Source organism: Cherax quadricarinatus, chromosome 79 (genome assembly GCF_038502225.1).
Source record: "Cherax quadricarinatus isolate ZL_2023a chromosome 79, ASM3850222v1, whole genome shotgun sequence".
NCBI classification, from domain to species: Eukaryota; Metazoa; Arthropoda; class Malacostraca; order Decapoda; family Parastacidae; genus Cherax; species Cherax quadricarinatus.
The window spans coordinates 12050770-12068481 of NC_091370.1; the positions used below are offsets into that span (position 1 = coordinate 12050770).

Below are 17712 nucleotides of genomic sequence, written 5' to 3' on the forward strand. Positions count from 1 at the left end.
CGGTAACGACGACCAGATTCGGATATCTATTGTAAATGCATTTATCTTTATCTAATGTTCACTTCAGCTAATGATAATAAGACGCCTTTCTGGCGTCTTATTATCCAGTTTACAGTTGTGAAGGTTTTACCATTTCCAGATTTCCAGTTCCAGTGCAGAAGTCATCATCTCTTGGACCTCAACCATCCAGTTACTTACCCTGGGTGAAGTTCCAGTTCCCCCAGTGCTATTAATTTCTTTGTTCCGTAAATCTACGAAAATCAGACTGACCGTAACAAAAAAAAAATTAAGTACTATTAAATCAATGTTGATCTGACATGTTTAGTAGAATTAGGCTGAAATAAATTACATACATTACAGAAAAGTAAAGTGACGGTCTCAAGGTTTGGTACAACAATGTATTTTTTTTACTCTTTCAAATTAAAAAAAAATATTAATAAAAGAAATTTTTGAAAAAGTTCAATTTTTAGAAAAGTTCAGCCTAATTGACGAATTTTGGTGATTAGAAACGGTGTGTGTGTATTATATATATATATATATATATATATATATATATATATATATATATATATATATATATATATATATATATATATATATATATTATAAGCATTCCAACTCTTTTCACTCTTGAAATCAAAAAACAAATTCTTCTTTAAGAGGGATTCTCATTCTACCTAAAGGAGTCTAGTACCGATTCCACTTCTCGGATTGCTTCCCACCAGCGCTCCAAATCTAATTTTAATTGGTTCTGCATTAATCTAAGTAATTTTTGTTCGTTGCCGACGAGACCTTCCCCTCGGGGACGCTGGGAAAACAGATATACAAAGAGAGAGAGAGAGAGAGAGAGAAACAGACAGACAGACAGAGACAGACAGACAAACGGAGCGAGCCTCGGATGGAATGATTAGTTGGCTTTTGGCATGTGGATAATGGACTTGCTTCACTTCACATCGTATCACCAGAGAATTCGGATTCACGTTCGCGTATGCCCATGGGTGCTATTTGCCTCTTTCGGGTTTTACGCTTCCCCATGAGTAAAAACTAATTACGACGACTATTTTTTTGAAGAGAATGATATATATTATACTGTTGTGTGACCCACTACATACACACTTAGGCACACTTGTTCATCTGCTAGTTAATGCAGATATCTAATTAGTCAATCGCTTGGCAATACCTCAATGCCTAATAGCATGCAGACATTACCTTTGTCATGATGGATCTGAAGTATAGGTAGGAAGATCGACTATTATTTACTGGAGTCAGATGGGGCGACATTCACTAGTACAAATAGTTTAGGTGTTGCTCAGGCCGAACATCAGAATGGTTAAGAAATGTAACCTAAGTGACTTTGACCGTAGAATGATTGTTGGTGCCTGACCGGGTGGTTTGCGTATCTCAGAAACTACTGATCGGTTTTTTTTACGCTCGAGTCTCTTGAGTTTACAGATAATGGTGTGGAAAACAAAATATCCAGTGAGCGGCAGTTCTGTGAACGATAACGCCTTGATAATGGGTGTTCAGAGGAGAATGGCCAGACTGAGTCAAGATAACAGGAAGGTGGCAGTAACTTAAATAGCGATAAGTTACAACAGTTGTATGCAGAAAAGCATCTCAGAACGCACAGCACGTGAAACGTTGAAGTGGATGGGATACTGCAACAGACCACACCAGGTTCTACTCCTGTTAACTTAGAACAGGAAACTGAGGCTACAGTGGGCACAGACTCGCCTAAATTGGGCAGTTGAAGATTGGAGAAACATTGTCTGCCTGACGAATCGGGATTTCTGCTGCGACATGTGGATGGTAGAGTCAGAATGTGGCCTAAAACTTTAGGATAATCGAAGCATGAATGTGCAGCAGTTGTGTGATGTTATCATGTCAACATGCACCAGGAATTCAAAGGAACGTTTCCCGGACCTTGTTGAGTCCATGCCACGAAGAATTTTGGTTGTTCTGGGGGAAAAAGGGAAACCCTACCCCTTTTAAACTTTGTTGTTCTTAGAACGACAAAATGCACAAAATTGTGGCAGACGGACAGAGTGGACAAACTGTTATCAGAGAGAACGAAATAGATATAGAGCGAGTGTCAACAAGGGCTTGAAAGTGGCGAATGGGTAGAGAAAGTGTCAGGCAGAGAAATTAGAAGGCAGACTGGATGGTGAAGTGAGAGATGAATATCAAAATTACTTGAAAACGAGTTAGTGTGTGTCCGTGTTTGTGGACACAACGAATTTGACTGGTCAAGTCCCTCTCACTGGAGGAATGAAAATCGTTGCAAGCCTTTCTTGCAAGACAAACGAGAAAGAGGGAAATCAGACATATAGAGAGAGACAGACAATATCAAAGAGAAAGTCACACCGCCCGCGAAGTATTAAGCGGATGATCGTTCCAGGGTCATCTCAGCTTGAGGGTTCCTTGTATCTGGGACCCTCGATGCAATCCTCATTCCGGTCGGGAGAGATTAGTGTATCCCGGCCTCCTCTCCTTTCCCCCTGCTGATCCTCCCGCCTGCCTCGTAACTATCCATCAAGGACATCATTATCTAGAAAGGGCTTCAAAGGGCAAGGGGAAAATGGACGAGTGGAGAGAAGAGTTGCAAAAATAAAGAGGGGGGAGGTGGAGGGAGCGTGAGAAGATGTAGTAGAGGAAAAGAGGCATTTAGGCGTCACGCAGATCTCCCTCGCCTGCCAGTGAGGCTGAGAAATGTGACCTCTCTACGTTGGAGCGCGTCAGTAGCTCTCGTGAGGTGCGGGAAGGCGGACGTGTGTGTGAGAGTGTGTGTGTTTGTGTGTGGGTGCTCGTGTCGCGCACCCAGCTAGCTAGCTTCCCCGCAGCCCTCCGCCTCCCACCTGCCCGCCCCCACACACCCACACGGGGACTAACTGTGATCTGAGTGGCTCTTACAGAAGATGCTGTTATTCCTCATATAGCCATGAGAACTAGTGATCAAAACTAGGGAGGGAGTAGCAAGCTTTTACCTTGCAGCTCCAAGTGAATCTCTTACACACAACTTTTCCCGCCCTAGAAGTGGCCGCCACTACAACGGAAAACAAAAGCGCACACTGATTAATTGAAGACAATCTCCGTGGGCGGCGCGCAGTGGCTGCGAGACGTATTACTTCGATGATAGATATTACGGAGGAAACTTGATACGATATCCTCCCACGTCCATCACGCAAACACCCAACTCTCTTGCTTTCTCCCCCCTTCCCCGAAAAGGCAGAGGGAGGCCGCTCTTGCAAGAAAACAACATTCTTGCCGTCTGGTGATGTCACCAAGGGAAGAAGTCCGCATCCGGACGAGCTGCAATTGATGATCTGAGGTGACTTGATTAATCACTACAGATGAAAACTGGAAACCAGGTCGTCTGACGAATGGAAAATCGTTTTGCACGGCGGTGGCTGACTTGTATTAAAGGATTTTTATCCCCATTGCGAGATTCTGGCGTCAAGTTCTGCAGTGATAAAGAGGGCTGAGGATCTGTTGGCCCTGGTGTCTGGCTGTTTCACTTCCGTCACTCATGCTGAAATCTATATATTTTTTAATCGTTGGTCATGCTATTATGATACGTTACTTGATCAAAAGTAAGCAGCAATACATATCATTCCGCAATTGACAAATTTGTACCAGTGATCAGAAAATTCTTCAGAGTTGGGATTAATCTCGTTATGGGCAGTAGTGGTGGTGGAGTTATCGAGGACGGTGGACGCTACTGATGGAGGTTAGGGACCCAAGCCTCCCTGGAAGCGTCCTCCTTGAGGGCCCCTCTTCTGCATGAGACAAGGTGAGCATAGGGGGGGGGACGGGAAAGGGAAAGCTGAACTCTCGTTGCTCCTAATCTCAAATGCCATCCCCCCTTAAATCTCAGGAAATGAAACCAAGCCTACAGTCTCCCGAGATTAGTCTCCGAACTCTCCGAGAAAACAAATGTTGGCCCTGGGAGAAAAAGTTAAGGAAAAATTGTCTTACGCAAGACTGGCTGCGAATTCGATATCAGTGATGCCTGAAAGAAACACATTACGCTGTCGTAAGTTCCTCATCCCATCTACTTCTGTCCTGCGAAGACCCGTTGTAGAACGACGTTTCTCTCTGTAGTGAACCTTATCAAGTCATGACTTACTACACCTTTACACAGAGCGAAACATGGCTTGATATAGCTCTACACAGAGCGAAACTTGGCTTGATATAGCTCTACACAAAGCGAAACATGGCTTGATATAGCTTTACAGAAAGGGAAACATTCCTTGATACAAAGAAGAAAACATGGCTTGATATAGCTCTACAACGAATGGAACATAATATAGCTCTACAGCGAGCGAAACATGACTTAATGAAGGTCTACAGAGAGGGAAACGTGCCTTGATGTAGCTATACAGAGTGAAACGTGACTCGATAAAGCTCTACAGCGAGCGAAATGAGACTCATTAAGGCTCCACAGAGAGCGAATCATTGTCCTAATTAAAACTTGCTCTGCTACGAAGCGACCATTTGTCGCTATGGTCCGCAGACCGTCATTTCGATGCAACCATCTCAAGCTTTGGGAGTTGCTGTTGCAGCTCTCCCCTCTGCAAGAATTCCAGCAACATCTTCACTAGCCCGCATCGCCAATCTAGTCGACAAAACCTTAAAGTGTAGTTCTTGTGTCGTGATTCCCCGGTAAATCACCGGGAATGGTCGCTCTGCCGCGACACCCAGCTGCGCCCTACAGTTCGACAGTCAATACAGGATGTTTATTCTTTTCAATAGTCTCTACGAGATTACGGATTACGACTGACCGAGTCTTGGCTTCAACGAGGAATGTGCTACCGAAAAACGAAATCTTACTAAAACTCTTGATAGCCTTCCGGTGTTTCCTGGGATAATCTCCGCGGAATTAAACCACAACACTTTGAACAGTGAAATGATGAAAGCTAATGTTAGTGTTCTGGGCTGCCACGACCGGATCGATCGGGAAATTTAGATGATTTTCGTAATTTTATAGGCATTAACGATGCTCTTGCATGCCAGCTATGACCGTGGGGGAAGAAGAGAAGCAAAAACAGTAGAAGATCGAGCAGGATTGAACACTCAGCTTGCGGCATCGGATCCTCTCAGACGAGCCAAGAGACGGCATCTCCATAGAGCAGGACTAAAAAAATACGATGTTGATTATATCTGACGACATTTTATTGGCCAGAGGTAACGTAATGATAAACGCGATTACCACAGGTCACACTGCAGTGTGTGATTATTAAAGGTCGCTCAGCGATATTTATGATTACCAGAGGTCACACGGCAATATAATTACCAGAGGTCGCACTGCAATATAATTACCAGAGGTCGCACTGCAATATAATTACCAGAGGTCGCACTGCAATATAATTACCAGAGGTCGCACTGCAATATAATTACCAGAGGTCGTACTGCAATATAATTACCAGAGGTCGCACTGCAATATAATTACCAGAGGTCGCACTGCAATATAATTACCAGAGGTCGCACTGCAATATAATTACCAGAGGTCGCACTGCAATATAATTACCAGAGGTCGTACTGCAATATAATTACCAGAGGTCGTACTGCAATATAATTACCAGAGGACACACTGCTACATGGAATCACTAGAAATCACACTTTTTATTACCGAAGGTCACTCAGTGATATATGTAATTATCAGAGATCACACTGCAATGTACGGGCTTATCAGAGGTCACACTGGAATATACACGAGGTCAAACTAAGAAATATGCTGTTTAGAAAACACAGCATGTTAGTGAGTCCTACAGATTAAATCCATCGTGACAAATTACTTAGCTGCTGGAATCAAATGAATCTTCAGTTCAGTGTAAATACAGTCTTCCCCTTCTCCAGTAACTATTCTCTCCTTATTGGACTGATAGTCTCTGGTTAGCGTTACGTATGCAGTTAAAATACCCAAATGTTGCATATGTTTCTGAGTGAGTTGGATATGTGAGTGAGGGTTGTGGTGACGTACCAGTAATAATCGTTATTTCTACAAGTACAAGATACAACTTAACTCCACTCACGAAATCGTAATGACACGATTGCAAACAAACCATACCACGGATGGGGTTTGAACCCACGGTCAGAGAGTCTCAAAACTCCAGACCTAGTTGGATGAATCTTACTGAAGCTAGCTGGCCCAGTGGCTAACGCGACGGTCTGGAGTTTTGAGACTCTCTGACCGCGGGTTCAAACCCCATCCGTGGTATGTTTTTTTTTTTTTTTTTTAAGATACAACTTACACTGACTTAGCTGACATCAGTGACATACTGTATAGAAAGTTCCTGGTAATGCAGAGCATTTTGGTCAACTTAGGTTAATTTTGTCCCCTGGATGCGACCCACACCAGTCGGCTAACACCCAGGTATCTACTTACTGCTAGGTGAACAGGGACAACAGATATCTTTCCACCCGTATCAGGGATCGAACCATGGACCTCAATGTATGAGCTGAGTGCTCTGCCAACCGAGCTACAGTTCGATCTGAGATGGTAATTTGTGCTTCTGTGTTCTTCATTAATCTCAGCTAATATATTTATAATGGCAACTTCAAAAATTATCAGAAAAAAAACAAATATTTCGTAATAGTGAGCCAAATAAATCTATTGGTGCATAAATCTTCTCAGTAATATAGATGCGTGTGTCTACCTGCTGTGACCCAGTGCGACCCAGTGAAATTTTTTTATACAGATCTCAAATTCCAACAGGTATTGACAGGTTTTAGCTCTTGCTTACCTGGAATGTACCTGGATGGTGTTCCGGGGGTCAACATCCCCCTCGGCCCGGTCCCACAATCGAAAAAAATCCTTTGCGGAAGTGTGACAACTGATCATTATGGTAATTTCAGATTCGTTGGAAACTGTGGGACTAGAGCTATACTCTATCACAGGGGTTAGGATGAAATTTCTATGAAGACTAAGATTGGGTCGCAGTTGGTGGCTGTTTTAACCCACCAAAGTCCCCATATGTGGCGTGTATACGTTTGTCATTGTAAACCTCCTGGTGTATAATGGTCATCTCCGTTAGTTTGCGTTTTATTTTGAACAGTACATTGTGAATCATAAGTACTGTATAGAGGTAGTGTCTAGGATGCTGCAGGCATATCTGAATCTAGTACCTACTTATCTATCCATCCCTCTATCTATATATATATATATATATATATATATATATATATATATATATATATATATATATATATATATATATATATATATATATATATATATATTATAATGGGGTCCACCATGTCGTGGCGAACACGTAAAACTTGCGATTTTCGCTTAAATAGCAGGCGAATATTTTGTAGCAATAATTTCGCAAGAATCATTCTGAACCTAACGTAAAAAATACATTACATTGTGTTTATTTATTATCAAATTATTGTAAACTTATCTAAAATATATTTAGTTGGATTAGGCTAAATTAAATTGTGCTTATTGTAATAAGGTTAGGTAAGTTTTCTTAGGTGCTTTTGGAATTATTTTTGCGAAATTATTGCATACAAAATTTTTCGTTTGCCTTATTCGGCAAGAAAAGCGTTATCTTTGTTATCATTGGCTATGTTTCATTGATATTAAACTGTAGATTTTAAGTGACTTGATGAAGTAACTTTTATAGTTATTTTGGTATTATCGAAGAATGATGATACAAAGATGAGATTTGTGTTCTTGCATTGGCTGCGAGGATGAGAAAGTGGAAATGTTCGAGGACATTGTCTAACGAAAATGATCATTTTCTTGAAATCCAGTTACGTTTTGATTAGAGGTTGGAAGGTTGGAACCTCCGCCACTCCTTGCACTAGATGACCCACATGGTTGGAACGCTTCACTTTAATGATACTAATGCTCCAGAAAGGACGCACTCATTACAGAAGAAGCTTTCGGTTGGACAGTGCATCGCTCTGTATTGTTACAGTAGAGCTGTGTAGAGATTAAGCTCTACACAGAGCGAAACTCTGTCCCAATAAAAGGGTGTTTTGCATCGTGTGTTTTATCTTCACTGTTGTCGCGATATAGTATTTGTATTCAAACAGATTTCACTTAATTTTACATTTTGATCGGTTACCACTCAAATTTTTTTGATCCATTGCAGTGCTCCTATCATCCCTTCCTTGGATCAGTCTTGATTACCAGCCATTTCCCATACGCTGTATGATTCCCAACGTGTGTAGTCGTCCTGATAGTTGTTAGTTTGAAAAAATCTAAACTCTGCTTTTAAATCTTACGTGTTAGAAACATTACCTTGTTTTGTCAACCATTATTCTGTGGTCTTATTTGTCAGAGTAAGGCACATTTGCATTTTATTTTTCTTCCATTGCCTCTGTGATTTTGGAACCTTCAAGAGAAGGGTCCCTTAATTCTAATAAAGACATCTTGTTTCAAGGAATTGAAGCTAGCCTTGATTTTCTTATATCTTACTTTGACTTCTATGTGAGTGAATAAGATACCGATACAATAGTAAGGAGAGACAGATGTTGCTATATCAAACTATTGAGAGTATAAGAACAGTGGAATATTGTAGTAGGCTTGTTTACCCATGTTAGGCAGGTCCAGTTCTCCCAACTTGTGTAACTATCAAACTTCCATTCAAAACAACTCAAAGTTCTCGCTATAGTGAAGCTGCTTTGAAGTTTATTCCACTCATCAACTCTACTGTCAAGCCAGTACTTCCCGTTAAATCCAAATTTATCCAGGGTAAAGTAACCCATACTCCTGGGTTACATAAGATTCGGTGTAATAACAGTGACCATTTTGATTCGCTAAACAGCTACACTTCTGCGAGGTATTAGCTGTAATCACCGAAGTGTTACCACTTATCTCCTAGAGTTTGTGTCAGAAACAGAGCAAAATAGAGAAACTCAAACAGTAAGCAAAATTAAAGAAACACAGTATCCATATCCTATAAATCCTGAGGTAAACGTGTGCTATAATTAATGTTTTGGATTGCTTAATGATCTATTAAAATATGAATATCTTGGACCTATAATTTTAGAGAATAATCAAAAAGGCATTTGTGTAACTTGAACAAATACTCTTTGGATTACCTCTGTAGATGGGCCTCTTGAGGCTGTTGAGAAGCTCTTGTTCCAAGGAATTGGACTCGCCTTTACCTCATTTCCCAGGCGCTGTATGATACATATGACTTTAGTGCATCACCTCAAAGTTATTTGCATATTTATAGAGAACTCTGCACAGGAGGTTTCTCCTGTCGAATTCAGAGGTGACTGATATGGAGACAGCAGTAGACAGGTAATGATGTGATCAATCCATCAATCTTGAATAAATAACTTTGAAGAGGTCAATTGATGGACTGATCGTATTACCTGTCCACTGCTTTTGCTATCTCCACATATCAGCTCTGAATTTGACTGAAGAATCCTACTGTGTAGGCGTATCGTTTCAGAATGAAGATGATTATCTGATACGTATGACGTATCTACTAGTGCCTATTTCATACCGTTTTTATATTGATTCAGCAAGGAGAGCTTTGAATAATTATTGAATATATAGTGTGGGTGTGTAAAGAGGTGTTTCCCTGCCACCTGCACTAAGCCCTCATTTACAGGGACTTCAATACACAACCCAGGAAAGAGCCACTCGTTATAATATTACAGCCCCTTATTGATTACAGGGAGCATTTCACTGTTGCAAAGACAGACAAATGGGTGACTGATGACAATGCTTTAAACAGTGAAAATCACACACGTGTCTTTTTTACCACCTCTAACTTACCTTTTATCTATTTCCGTTGTCGTATGCTATTAGAGGTAAATTTTTAATCGATATATGACACCCTAACCTAACATAAATAACACGTACCAAGAAATTTGACTATATCTAAATACAAATCACAGTGTTGATGAACATGTAGTTTCCAACTATCTTTGCTGATGTCTGTATTCTGCCAGACGAGACTCTTAACTCCCTTTGCTTATTGATGTTTGATTAACCTCATCTACATAAGCTCGAATTTAATTGATCCAGACTTATAGAACATTCAGAAATAGAGGCATTGATCTGCTAAGAAGCCGAACGTTTTAATGTGATGGATTGCTAGCTAGGAAGTGTGAGATTCGAATCTAGAGATATTGGTAGTGTTTTGTCGATTCCTTCAGAAGTGTTCATGATGCTGCAAGCTGACTGCCTCCCATTCACCAAGAGTTGTATTTTACCTACTATTACCACTATACTACTACTACTACTAATAATAATACTATTACCGCTACTACTACTATTACTATTACCACCACCACTACTACTACTATTACTATTACCACCACTACTACTACTATTACTATTACTACTACTATTACTACTACTATTACCACTACTACTACTATTACCACTACTACTACTAATACTACTATTACCACTATTACTGATACTATTATTACTACTACTACTACTTCTACTATTACCACTACTACTACTTCTACTATTAGGACTACTACTACCACTACTATTACCACTATTATCACTACTACTGCTACTACTATTATCACTACTACTACTATTATCACTACTACTATTACCACTACTACTGCTATTACCACTACTACTGCTACTATTACCACTACTACTGCTACTATTACCACTACTACTGCTACTATTACCACCACTACTGCTACTATTACCACTACTACTGCTACTACTATTACCACTACTACTGCTACTACTATTACCACCACTACTACTGCTACTACTATTACCACTACTACTGCTACTACTATTACCACTGCTACTGCTACCACTGCTACTGCTACCACTACTACTGCTACCTTTACTACTGCTACCACTACTACTATTACTACTATTACTATTACTACTACTACTACTATTACTACTATTACTGCTACTGCTATTATACTATTACCACCACTACTACTATTACCACTACTACTGCTATCACTATCACTACTATTACTACTATTACTACTACTACTATTACTATTACTGCTACTATACTATTACTACTACTATTACTACTACTATTACTACTACTACTACTATTACTACTACTATTACTATTAATACTACTATTACTACTATTACTACTATTATCACTACTACCACTACTACTATTATCACTACTACCACTACTACTATTATCACTACTACCACTACTACTATTACCACCACTACTACTACCACTACTACTACTATTACTGCTATTATTACCACTACTATTACTGCTATTATTACCACTACTACTATTACTGCTATTATTACCACTACTACTATTACTGCTATTATTACCACTACTACTATTACTGCTATTATTACCACTACTACTATTACTGCTATTATTACCACCACAGTTACTACTATTACTATTATTACCACAACCACTATTACAACTACTACTTACTATACTGCCAGTACCATTATAACTCTACTACTACTATTGCTGCTACTATTACAACTACTACTATTACTATATTCCTTTTACTACTGCCACTATTACAACAATTACTACTGCTACTACAAATAACAAAAAGAATAATAGAAAATAGGAAAAAAATAATAGAAATAGAGTACAATTTTCTTTAAGATTTTACTAGTGTTCTATAAGCATTAAAAAAAATATAATAGAACATTTTAAACTGTTTTTGCATATGTAAATACACTGCTTTTGTTTAATTTTTAATATGTTTTTATTTGCGTGTTTCTTCCGTCTGGTGTACTTGTTTTCCCGTAATTTCTCTAAGTTTTCTTTTGTCTGGTTTGACAGCTGCCATTTTTCTTGCCTCGGAGAATCAGCTGTAAAATTCTGACATTTTCTCCGGTCTGTTGTTTTGATCTAAGTTTTTTTTTTTTATATTCTCTCGTATCTTTTTTTTTCTCTCCTTTTTAGTCGTATTCTGTCTATTTTTATCTTCAATTACTTCTTCACTGAAGGCTTTTGCTCTCAGGAGAATCGTACGTACATGAACAGGCTAAGCCTTTTATTGACCGACATTTCAAACGCTGTGGAGTAAAACATTGTAAAATAAAAGGTCTATTCTGTCCTTGACTCACCTTTTATCTGCTATCGTTATCAGTTAGCCTCTTTAGCGTTCAATTTTCATTCTATTTTCATTTCACCATTAATAAATTGCCCATCAAGAGGAAACGAATAAAATTAATTAAACGCTAAAATTTGCGGAATAACGAAGTATGCATAGCTATGCATACTTTAGGATTCGTTCAATATATTATTTTCCGAAACTTTTAATATTTAAAATCAATTTTTTCCTCTTTCAATGGGGAATTTATAAATAAATTGTGAACGCTAAATGAAGAGAAAAACATGAACGCAGGAGAGAGTAATTAATGAACGCGTCCTAAAGTATGCATAAGTATGGGGTCTGGGAGGTATTTCATGTATAACCCTTGCGGTTTAGCGCTTCTTTTTGATGATAATGGGTGATATTTTTGTGGTTATGGTTATTGTGTAAATGTTTTCTCAAAGGAATATTCTCTATAGATATTCTTCATGGACATGTATTGCTGCTTGTCCATGTATATGTATGGGTTACTGTCTCATGCTGCTAATGCTCCTAATCCTCGCTCTCATTTCTCTTCTTTCTCTCCCTATCTTCTTTGTTTCTTACATTTATGGTTGGTATTAGAAAGAAGGGTTTGGTACGGCATCTTTAGTCTTTTGATAGCCCTCTCCTCTTGTCCTCCATCCCCTGTGGTTCTCCTTTATCATCCTCTTGCCCTCATTTTCCATCTCTTCCGTTTCTTCTTTATCTTTCTCTTCCCCTCCTCCTCCGCCACTTGTTTTTTTTATTTTTCCCCTTAGCCGCCTCCATCATTTTCTTGTTCTACATCTTCCTCTTCCCCTCCTCCACCTTTTGCATTTCTTCATCTCCTTCTTACCCTTAAACACCTTTTTTAGTTTCATTTTCATTCTATTCACCTCTGTTTCTTCCACTCCATGCTCTTGTTCTCCATCGTAGAGCTCCTGGGAAACCAGAGGTAATCAGGTTTGATCCGAGGAAAATGAAAGTATTACTAGTTCTTGGATCAAAATCCTCTCACGGGGCAGTATGACTAAAAAAGCATAAATTTTATTATTATTATTATTATTATTATTATTATTATTATTATTATTATTATTATTGGGAAAATAAATCATGGGTGTCAGCGACTGGGTAATGGGATGTAATCAAGTTTAAAACAAGGGAAGGGCACCCTTGTTTTAAACCTGATTACTTGCATTCCCCAGGCGCTAACATCCTTGGCATCAAGGCATCCTCTTTGAAGGGGGTTCCAACACAACAGACCTGAGGCTTAATGTGGGATAACCTGGGATTTCATACAGGAATCTTATCAAATATGGCTTCTTTCGCGAATTCTCTCGAAGTCTGCGATTTCCAGCAAAGGGCCCCACGAATTCCACTGCAAAATCCGCGAATTTCAATACATAGTCTGCGAATTCCGATAAGTTGCCCGGCGAACGATATATGTACCTTTTTTTATAATTTCCCTATGAAATCCTTTATTGATGTCGGTAGATCCTCTGTTTATTTTTGTTAATACGCTATGATTTGAACACAAATTTTAAAACAAATGTATGTAGCAAGGGGCGAGTAACCCCTTCTCTTGTATAAATTACTAAGTTTAAAAAGAGAAACTTTCATCTTTCTTTTTGGGCCACCCTGTCTTGGTGGAAAACGGCCGATTTGTTGTGTATGTATGTATATATATATATATGTCGTGCCGAATATGTAAAACTGGTTAATTAGCAAGAACTCATTTAAAATTAAGTCTTTCCTGAAATTTTCTCTTATACGTTTAAAGATATAATTTTTTTATTAATGTTAATGAAAAAAGTTTTCATTTTGCACCAAAAGAATCTTAGAAAACTTACCTAACCTTATTATAACAAGAGCAATTTATTTTAGCCTAACCCAACTAAATATATTTTAAATACGTTTACAATAATTTAGTACTAAACAAACGCAATCAAATATATTTTTTTTCGTTAGGTTCAGAATGATTTTGGCGAAATTATTGCATACACAAATTTTTACTTGTCCTATATGGCAAGATGAGTGTTGCTATTTAAGCCAAGATCGCAAGTTCTGCCTATTCGGCACGACATATATATATATATATATATATATCACTCACTAAAAAATTCTGCTTCTGCTGGGTATGTGTACATATCTGAAGGAATACAGATTCAACCACGATGTAAATTGTGTAACTTGAAGTTGGGAATAAAGAGAGTGAGAAAGAGAGAGAGATTAGATTTTAGATTTTGCCACCGAAGTGGCTAGTTTATTGTGCACCCCATATCCATCCTGTGGACGGTAGCGCGAGAGCATATGGATACACAAAAGGCCTAGGAACTAGGCCCCAAAGGGTTAACAGGAATACATATGGATTTATATCTACATATCTATAGTTCACTTATCTGTTACAAGCAAATTTAGGAAATTTGCTTAGTATATCTGGTATCTTATTTTCATTAATAAGATATCTTGACATGTCACATAGGTTATTATACTGTCTGTCTCTGTATTCCTCAATAAGTGGACAATTAAGCACATAGTGTTCAAGAGAGTGACCATATGCCTGATCACATAATTTACATTTAGTTTGATCATCATCTGTGTGTCTCCCAAACTGCCAGAAGTACTTGTAACCAAGCCTAAGCCTGGCCACTACAACATCAGTCAGTCTGTTCACATTGCACGTTGCTCCATAAACATACTTATCTACGTTCATGTTATCATAGTGGGTTATAGATCTACTCAGGCTTCTAACTGCATTACTATAACAATCATTTTCATTATTTACTTCTCTCCTAATATTATTCCTAATGCTAGACACAGTTATACCAAAGTTATATTCTACATTCTCCTTCTGGATACTCTTCTTGGCTAACATATCAACTTTATCATGAAGGAGTAATCCAATGTGTGATGGATCCATAGCAATTGTACATTAATTCCTTTGTCCCTAATTTTTGAGTATCTATACCTGGCTTCCCCAATGAGCATGTTGGAGTCATTATATGAGCCAAGAGCCTTCAATGATGACATAGAATCCGTAATGATGATAGTCAAGCTCAGTGTCATAGGTTAGCTTTAGCGCCATTAGGATTGCAAACAATTCAGTTTGCAGTGTAGACGCCCAGTTGTTAATTCTTATGCCTAACTCAACAAATTAGAGAGAGAGAGAGAGAGAGAGAGAGAGAGAGAGAGAGTAAATTCCCCTATTATAATTAATACTTTATATTAACCTTTTAGAGCTAATATCGATTCTTTGTCACTTTCGTGCATGTTGTAATCATATTTCTACTAGCTTTTCTCGTTTAACCATGGTGAGGGGCTCTTGATTTAGGGAATTGGATCTGTGCTCCAGTTCCCCAAATTAAGCCTGAATGCCTTCCACATCCCCCCCCAGGCGCTGTATAATCCTCCGGGTTTAGCGCTTCCCCTTGATTGTAATAATAATAATCTCGTTTAACCAGATATGTCAGGTCTCTCTCATAGTTTTGCTTAACCAGAGATGTCAGATCTCTTTCATAGCTTCTACTGGGGTTATTCATCTATATTCAAGCTGTCTTCTGTATGCGTACCCCGGTTGTTTTTTTCGATTATAACTGTGGTCGTCCAGACGAGAGTTTCATGCAAGTAATGTATATTCAAGATTGGTATGACTCTGTGAAGTAAAGTGCGTTGTAAATACGCCACTTTAATGTTTGCGAGTCTAGCCTCTGGTTCTGTTTACTAGCTCAACATCCAGTTCTGTTTGCTACTTCTGCCTTCAGTTCTGTTCTTCTGTTCGTGTGCCTCCGGAGGGATCACCTACGCAGGTGCCGCTCACTTATATGAGCGGCATACTGCTGGTGTGGGACTGCTCGTTAGTTACTCCTCTGGCTGATAGCTATCTACCACTTCCACCTTCATCTTCCAGCACCCCAGTGGGTGGGTACCTAGGGTCCCCTGCTGCTTCCGTAGTTCCCACCCACCCTCTGAGGAGCTGAATGAGAACTACAACCTAATCTAAATGTTTATACATTGCACATGAACTTTTTACTGAGATTTTAACAAATTCTGTTTAATCCTGTAAAGACATAAACACTAACTACCTCAATTAGAGAACCAATTTCATACAAATCGTATTTATTTGTCTTATCAATAAACAAAGTCCCATAATTCACATCGTCCTCATTACGCAGTTTTCATTTTAAAACTCATTCATGAGACATTCTCGTTGATCACATGATCAACGAGAATATTTTAGGTTACACCGAGTTATTTTACCGTAAAAATAACGTCTATTTTACCACAAATAAATTGCTTAATTTAATGTAAGGATAAGATCAAGGAAAAATATACGCCAGACGCTAATGGACTAATTAGTTATGAAGAAAACACTAGTCATGTTAGCAATGTATAATTAGTTATCTTCTTGTCCTCTGTTCAAACGTATTCTTGTCTATGCAGGCCAACAGGAAGGGAAAAGTAGATGAGGGAATGTGATGCAAAGCAATATGTTAATTTTAGACGTTTCTGTCGAGAGAGTGTGCAACGTTGTCTAGAATGAAAGCCTTGCTGTGTGTAGATTTGTGGTCAGGTGGAGATAATGCTGTAAGGTGCTGGAGGAGAATCACTCCATATGCTTGGTAGCCCAGGCAAGATGTCTAAGAGACGGCAGCAGCATTTCTGTAACTGCTTTCTTGCATGCCTGTCTGCATTTTTTTCCTAGCATACCTGGGTCTTTATCTGTCTGCCTACTAGCCTGCCTGTATGTGTTTTTATTTGCCCTCTTGTCTGTCTGCCTGCCTGCCTGTCTGCCTGCCTGTCTGCCTGCCTTATTGCTTACTTTCCTTCATACATACCTCTCAATCTGCCTGAACACCTGTCTGTCTGCTTCTCTGGTCACCTGTCTGCATGGTGCCTCCTTTCCTCTGTGCCTTCCCGCATCTCTGCCTCTCTGCCTCCCTACTTACCTATTTTCCTCGACCTGACAGCAGGTGGTCAGCACCATAACCTTGTAGCAGGTTTTCAGAACCTCAGCCTGACAGCAGGTTGTCAGAACCTCAGCCTGATAGCAGGTTGTCAGAACCTCAGCCTGATAGCAGGTTGTCAGAGCCTCAACCTGACAGCAGGTGGCCAGTACTTCAACCTGATAGCAGGTTGTCTGAGCCTCAGCCTGACAGCAGGTGGTCAGAACCTCATACTGACAGATGGAGAGAATCTCAGCTTGACAGCAGATGGACAGAACCTCAGTTTGAGAGATATGCTGAACCTCAACTTGACAGCAAATAGACAGAATTTTAGCTTGATATAGGGAAGATAGTTCCACTTCCTGAAATCAAGAGCTCTTATCCAGCATCAAGACAGTAACTTCAAAGAGCCTTAAATACACAGCTTAAATTTCTTGATTTCTAGCTGACACTTAAGCTTATTAAGCTTTGATGCTTGCGAAGATCTCTTGATCCAGAGAATTAGTCTTCTATTCCCAGGTGGTATGGGACTCGTGCGGGTTTAGCACTTCACAATGAATATAATTATAATATACAAAAAATTCTGAGACAAAATTTAATAGAATAATTTATAATTTAATACCTTTAGTGAGCGCTAAATTTGTGTGGGTCACTAAGCGGAAAGAACATTGGAGGCTCGATCCTCCACCCGTTAATAGCGAAACAAATGCTACATAGCTGTACTTAGCTCAAAAATAGTCAAAAGCAAATA

General features: G+C 39.1%; 1 protein-coding gene across 2 annotated transcripts in view; it reads left to right on the forward strand.

Moving 5' to 3' along the window:
* LOC128702653 (uncharacterized) overlaps positions 1-17712 on the forward strand; it is a 446363-nt gene that overhangs the window by 342789 nt on the left and 85862 nt on the right. The window contains exon 1 of one of the 2 annotated variants that reach the window (XM_053797000.2): positions 2762-3790. The exons of the other annotated variant lie outside the window; for it this stretch is intronic. The gene's annotated coding sequence lies outside the window, so the exon portion shown is untranslated. Of the gene's footprint in view, positions 1-2761; positions 3791-17712 lie in introns of those variants that run through there. 2 annotated transcript variants of the gene reach the window in all.